The following is a 7,315-nucleotide window of genomic DNA, read 5'->3' as shown; positions in this document are numbered from 1 at the left end:
GGTCGGGTTAAATCTCCTGAACTGGAAACCACAGCGGTGGGATTGTACAGGATTTATAAAATTCCATGATGACAGGAAGTGTTTAATAATCTGCGCCGGATTAAGATGAAGTGTACATTTATACAGTAATAATCTGCGCCGGATTAAGATGAAGTGTACATTTATACAGTAATAATCTGCGCCAGATTAAGATGAAGTGTACATTTATACAGTAATAATCTGCGCCGGATTAAGATGAAGTGTACATTTATACAGTAATAATCTGCGCCGGATTAAGATGAAGTGTACATTTATACAGTAATAATCTGCGCCGGATTAAGATGAAGTGTATATTTATACAGTAATAATCTGCGCCGGATTAAGATGAAGTGTACATTTATACAGTAATAATCTGCGCCGGATTAAGATGAAGTGTACATTTATACAGTAATAATCTGCGCTAGATTAAGATGAAGTGTACATTTATACAGTAATAATCTGCGCCGGATTAAGATGAAGTGTACATTTATACAGTAATAATCTGCGCCGGATTAAGATGAAGTGTACATTTATACAGTAATAATCTGCGCCGGATTAAGATGAAGTGTACATTTATACAGTAATAATCTGCGCCGGATTAAGATGAAGTGTACATTTATACAGTAATAATCTGCGCCGGATTAAGATGAAGTGTACATTTATACAGTAATAATCTGCGCCGGATTAAGATGAAGTGTACATTTATACAGTAATAATCTGCGCCGGATTAAGATGAAGTGTACATTTATACGTAATAATCTGCGCCGGATTAAGATGAAGTGTATATTTATACAGTAATAATCTGCGCCGGATTAAGATGAAGTGTACATTTATTTTTTTTAACCTCTAAAATCCGTGTAAAACATTCTGCTTTATCTGCGTCCTGTGATCTGTAATGTAGAGGTGTGGAGAGGAGTTTACATGACCTGCTAAAGGACGTCATTTTTGCTCTTCCTGAACCAATAAACTGATCCATTTCTCTCTCTCTCTGTCTCACTCTCTCTCTCTCTCTCTCTCTCTGTCTCTCTCTCTCTCTCTCTCTGTCTCACTCTCTCTCTCTCTCTCTCTCTCTGTCTCTCTCTCTCTCTGTCTCTCTCTCTCTCTCTCTCTCTCTCTCTCTGTCTCTCTCTCTCTCTCTGTCTCTCTCTCTCTCTCTGTCTCTCTCTCTCTCTCTCTCTCTCTCTCTGTCTCTCTCTCTCTCTCTCTGTCTCTCTCTCTCTCTCTCTCTCTCTCTCTCTGTCTCTCTGTCTCTCTCTCACTCTCTCTCTCTCTCTCTCTCTGTCTCTCTCTCTCTGTCTCTCTCTCTCTCTCTCTCTCTCTCTCTCTCTCTCTCTCTCTCTCTCTCTGTCTCTCGTGTCGTGGTCGTAGCAGGAACATGTGTGTTGGTGTGAGATAAAGAGTCTTGTCGTGGCCCTTGATAGTCGCCGGCCGATAAGATCCCGACGCTGCCCATCAGGCTCTGAGCTCCGGCTGTCACGGATGTTTTGAGGAATGTGTCAGACAGCATCACCGCTAACGGCAGCTCGGGAGGATTCCGTAATTCCTGATAGCAGCCGGGTGAAAGACGGGGATGAAAGTTTGATGGAAAACTCTCCAGATGTTTCATAAGGGTGGGATGTTTGCGTTAAAGATACTTTCAGCCATCGTGACTTTCTCTCTCATCTCTGTGCACTGATAGCATTAGCTATTCTAGCTATAATTAGAAAACGATATGGTTGGCTGAACTATGAGTAAATGCACGATTTCTGAGAAGTTAATGTGATTCACACAGCTAGCGTTACCTGGTGATTAACAGGAGGCGGAGCAACCTTAACTGTTTATGCAAATGAGAAGCCAATTTTTTTTATGTCTTTTTTATGAATTTATGACTATAATACACAAGACATGCGGCTGTACTTTTAGCTAGCATGAATTGGTTAGGATTATCATAGTGATCTAATTTCTTTCCTTGTTAACATCATTAGCAACATTAGCCTGGTAAATGCAGTTTAGTGTGCTTTTATATTCATTTTTTATTTATTACACCTTTATCTTCATATGCATATTTTCATCCTTTAAAAAAAAACACGATTCATTTATATTCCACCCAATTTTTCCACATTTTTCTATTTTCGGAGGTAATTTATTTTCACGTGATCGCATCGTCACGTTTTTACGTACGCTACTTTTCAGCACAGAAACGCGTGAGAAACGTGTGACCTGTGCGTGATTAGTCGGTTTCTTCTCCTTTCTGGTGAATAAAACTCTGAAAAAAAGCTGCTCTGCTGAAGCCTGAAGATCTGCAAGGTCGCCATCCCCAAACCAGCAGAGCTGAAATTCTGATTAGAGCCACTCAGAGGGAACCATGAAGAGAAACTCACAGGAAGGTTCCGGACGCTTCAGCGGTTCGGGGGCCGAGAATCCGAGCTTTTGAAAGAGAGAAACGACGGAGCGCCTCCGTGTCCGTGTGAGACTCGGAGACTCTGCACTGGCTTTGTTTTAACGTTCCTGAGGCACATTCCTCCTGCGCTGACCTTCAACAACGCAGAGACAAAGCAGCCTGTAAAACACAAGAACAATAGAAGGAACACAGACAGGTAGAGCTCAGACATCAGCAGAAATACCGCTCGGGCAAAAAAGTTTCAGCACAAACCTGGGTTTGTTCCAGAACCCTGCGTTCTTTTGCAGTTTTTATGAAAATTACTCGACTTCTTCAAGATCCTAGTCTACAGAAACTCTCCAAGAACATCATTTCATTTCACACTAAAAAAAAATATAATGTTCTTGATCCTTAGAAAACGTAGAACGCTTAAAGGTTCGTGGTTTTATTGACATCATTTCTTTAAATTCTTTCTAGGAATAAAAATAAACAAAATGTTCTGGCAGTACAATAATACAGTATTACATTACACACTTTTAAATCTGTCAAATAAAAAAGCCTAGAAATTTACTAAAACCTTTAGAACCCTTTAGTAGCGTTAGGACAGGGTTCCTTTTTGTGGAACCTCGGTTGTCTGCCTAATGGAAGTGGAATGCTTTTCCAGCTTTGAACCTTTTCTCATAAGGTTCTTTCTAGAATGTTCTGTTCCACAAAGAACCGTGAGGGTTTTCCTCGGAAGGAAGAGCCAAAGAACGTGTTTGGGTGCCATAACTTTTTCCTTTAAGAATGAATACACTCCTACACGCTTTAGAATGCTTAATAGTTGTCAGTTGGATCTCTGAGAGAACCTTTAACGGTTCTATGTAGAAAAGCAGAATTTCTCACAGTACATTTCCGTTGAAGTCCTGTCTCCTCGACTGTCCCTTTGTGCGTAATCGCTTTCATTACTATTCAGATTATTTATAAAGAGTATCGTGATGTTTCAAGACATTTCTAAGACACAGGAAATGTATCACGGTACACAGGTTTGATAACAAGGTGTTGCTTTAAAAACACACACAAAAAAAGATCTAATCTGCTTCCAGAGTTTATTAAACAATTCATAAAAAAAAGACGTCATAATACCTTCGATATCTCGATATCGATATCTCATAAAAGTGTATCGTGATGATGATATATCATTATATCGATATATTAGATTGTGGTATCGCCCAGCTTTATAAAATAAATCTTCAGCTGATGTCAGCTATATCTGTGTGTAACGTTAGCCAAGCTGAACACACACTGATTGTATTTCACATTAATGAACAGAACATTCTCCGTGAACCGTGATAGAAAGCCAGGTTGCCGGGTTACGTCGTTTGAGCAGGAAAATCGAGTCGAGGCGAGAAAACGTTACTAATGTGCGACAGGCGAAGGGGGCGGGGCTTCCGGGGGGTCAGTTAATATCGGAGAGATCAAAATACTTACGCAACTGTCGATCATTTCAGGTCCGTGTATCGATCTGATGTTTTTATCAGGGGAAAAAAGGAACACTGCGTATCTGTGAGGGATAAAAACAGTAGCAGCGTACGCTGATGTTAAAATACGAAGCTCCTACGCAATCTGCGGGAATGTCATAAGTCTGGAATTGACCAGATTTCACTAAGGTTATGTTTATGTATGGATTTGTATCTTAGAGGAAATGCACACGGACTGTGCTGCACTCTCAGGATGGAGATTTGGGGGCGGGGGCGGGGGGGGGGGGGGGGGGGGGGGGGGGGGTCCGTTTGCGGTTGCAGTGTGGTGTAAATAGTAGTTTTTAACATATTTGGTATTTCTGGTTTCTTAATACTGAGGGATTTATTTAATACCTGTTGTACTCGTTACTGTTTACTACTGAGTCTCATTCTTTCCCTGTGATTTTTAAAAGTTTTTCCTTCTCTTTTTCTTATCCACCTGTGTGTACTGACCCCAATTTGAATAAATGAATAAATAAATAAAATATCAGCAGTACACTCGCATGACACCCCGATACTCCTCTGACTCCTCTAGTTATTTGACTAATCCTCTTACAAATGTCTAAATTATGCTTCAGATATTCTTATTAACTTCTCGACACTTTCTGTCTGATGAAATTAATCGGACGTTTTTGAACAGATTGAGTAATTTAGAGTTTGGATCGTCTCTCTCTGTTAGTAATTAAAGTGTAACTACAAAGAGAGAGACGGCTCACGGATGAAAGACACAAACGTCCCGTGAATGGCAACAATGAAGACTCAGAAATAAAGAACAGACGAGAAAGAAGAAGAGGAGGAGGAGGAGGAGGAGGAGGAGGAGGAGGGGGGAAGACAATTGGTTCATTGAGTGGTACTGAATGTTGAAGCTCTGGATAAATGGTGTCTCGAGGGAGAAAAGCAATTGACGAAGAGAGACGAGACGAGTGACAGAGAGAAAGCTTGTCCAAATATAATCCTGACTCCGCCCCTCAGGGTAAAGAACAGGGCCCGGGGGTGACAGAGAGGAGGACGAGTGCAGAAAGGCCTTTGTGTTTTCACCGGGGTGAAAGACTGCAAGACCTCTGACTGTTACAAAGCTCTGACACTGGAGACTCCTTCCATACACGTTACATAAACATGTTTCTCCTTACAGTAAACTTCACCCTGTGAATGAGCTGTTGCTATAGAAACCATAACGCATTAGATTGAACATGCTCATTAATTATAAATGAGCCTGTGATGTGCAGCTGCACGACCATCAGAGCCGCTGTTATAGAAAATTAATCAACACCTCTGGACCAATCAGAATGCAGAACTCAGCAGAATATAATCAGATGAATCTGACAATTCTGATCCCTTTGAAGATGAACTATAAGTGAGACCTCGTTCCCTACGTGTGTGTTCCTGTGGTGTGTTGTAGTTGTTTCTATAGTAACAGGAAAGAAGGTTCTGGAAGGTTACGGATATTCCAAACAAAAAAACTAAGCATTTTCACAACAAGAAGAGTTATATGTAAAAGTTTTGGCACCCCGAAGCATGTGCGATTTCTTCAGATTCTAGAACAGTTTATCAACTCGTGTCAGCTATTCTTTCTAAACACAGCAAACTAGCTAACTAGCAAACTAGCCGTATAACATATCTATGTGATGTGTTGTGATGTGACGTGACGTGACGTGACGTGACGTGACATGACGTGACGTGATGTTGTATTGCGTTAGCATTCAGTTGAAAAACAGATCGGCTGTTAGCTACGATCCCAGATAAAGCGTTTAAAGCATATTTTAAAGTGTTTCCTAAAGGCCATGTGATGTATGCAAGGAATTAAACACTTTGTGGTGATGTTATAGGAAAGTGATCAACAAGTCATGTTAAAAGTTTTGGCACCCTGTGTACCTGTTTAGTCACTGTCATTCGGTGAGACGCTTTTAAGCGAGTATAAGATCATTTTAAAGTTCAGAACAATTCATCAATCTTGCTAACTAGCAAGCAAGCAAGCTAGAGATGTAGAATAAGATATGTTTAAATTAGTTGTGAGCTTGTGTTCGCTATGGGTGATTCATAAATTTTATGAAAATAATTAATGAGCTGTATGTCAAAGGGTTTAGCGTACTGTACTGTGCATGTGAGATTTCTTGCTAATGAAGGAGTGGCAGCTAATTTGAAATAGCGCAGCATGCTAGTTAACTAGCAATAGATCCGTATACGATGTCTAGATAAGCTCGTGTTTGCTACAAAACGACTCCTCACGAGGCTGCTTTTCCCGCCAGTAGGACGCTTTTATCTCCAGAGTGCTAGGGTACCTATCTCAGGACCTGCATGTTAATTTGGAACGCGGTCCACAGCGTATTGTCGCGTGAGGACAGTTTTCCGGTCTCGCACTGCTGGATGTTGTTGTGAGTTTGAGAATGAAATGAAACGATCAGAGGTGAGCGAGTGAAACACACAGAGGCGGTTTTGCATTTTGCTCAGCTCTGCCATCGAAATTCTCCTCTCGGGGTTTCGGTCCGGTTGTTCCATTTGAATGACACGTTGTTTTTTTGTGTGTGCGCGACCTCTGTGTGAGATTGGATTTGGAATTACAGTCTGTTTGGGTTTTTTTTTCTTCCCTGCCTACAGCCCTCAGTTCTCAGCCTCCTCTTTGTGTGCATCAATAAACAATTGATGCTGGATGCTGGCGAGTAAGTACACGTATCGGATATGTGTCTATAAAGAAATCACACCTTCGCTGTAGACACACTTGCTTTCATTTTTGATTAATCAATTACAGACAGAGAGAGAGACAGAAAAAAATGTGTATATACATGCGTTTTTCCCTGACAGCAATAAAACGAGGACAGTCATGCCTCTCATGCAGTAATCCATCTCACAAGGCATATAACTCACTCTCTGGCTCCTTTACACTCTCGAAATTAATATCCGATTCACAGCTGGTGATTTACGCAGGCAGGGAATTAGAAATGTATTACGCCGGCAATGAAGTCCTAAAGTTCCGGCCTTGACATAGATCACGTCTCCGAGCCCGGCTGAGAAAACAAAGCTGGAGAAGAAGCTCGACGACTCGCTTCTATTATTTTTTTTCTGTGTGTCATTTCAATAGCTGTGCTAATGAGTTGGATGAACGAGAACAGAATTAGGTCACCTGTCCAAAGAGATACAGTAATGAGAAGGAGAAAAGCGTATAATCCTAAAAAAAAAAAAGCGGCACCATTGTGTCATTACACAAGAACGATCCGAATACAGATCACATTCCTTTTTCTTTTTGTTATCCCACAACTCCTTTCGTACGGAAAAACTCACACGTTCTCATACAGTTGTGTTAAAAATAAGTACACCCCAAGGAGACTGTGTTATTTTTTTTGACATATTTGGACAAGCAGACATCTGATCCTCTTTGAAACGGTGATTATTAATAAAGGTGACACACTCTATCACATGACACATGCAATTTACATTTTGCAGT

The 7,315-nt window shown here is 40.8% G+C and overlaps 1 long non-coding RNA gene across 2 annotated transcripts in view; it reads right to left on the bottom strand.

Annotated features, from left to right (window-relative positions):
* Positions 1-2,162: 2,162 nt before the first annotated feature.
* Positions 2,163-7,315, bottom strand: part of LOC108259184 (uncharacterized) — a 7,422-nt gene continuing 2,269 nt past the window's right edge. Inside the window, exons 1-2 of one of the 2 annotated variants that reach the window (XR_006981262.2) lie at positions 3,848-3,916; positions 2,163-2,557 (exon numbers count right to left, since the gene is read on the bottom strand). This is a non-coding gene — a long non-coding RNA (uncharacterized LOC108259184). Of the gene's footprint in view, positions 2,558-3,847; positions 3,917-7,315 lie in introns of those variants that run through there. The other variant, XR_006981263.1, reaches the window with a different exon arrangement.

Source organism: Ictalurus punctatus, chromosome 27 (assembly GCF_001660625.3).
Source record: "Ictalurus punctatus breed USDA103 chromosome 27, Coco_2.0, whole genome shotgun sequence".
NCBI lineage: Eukaryota > Metazoa > Chordata > Actinopteri > Siluriformes > Ictaluridae > Ictalurus > Ictalurus punctatus.
Note: the sequence above shows the minus strand (reverse complement) of the source record. Positions and strands in the feature narration are given on the sequence as shown.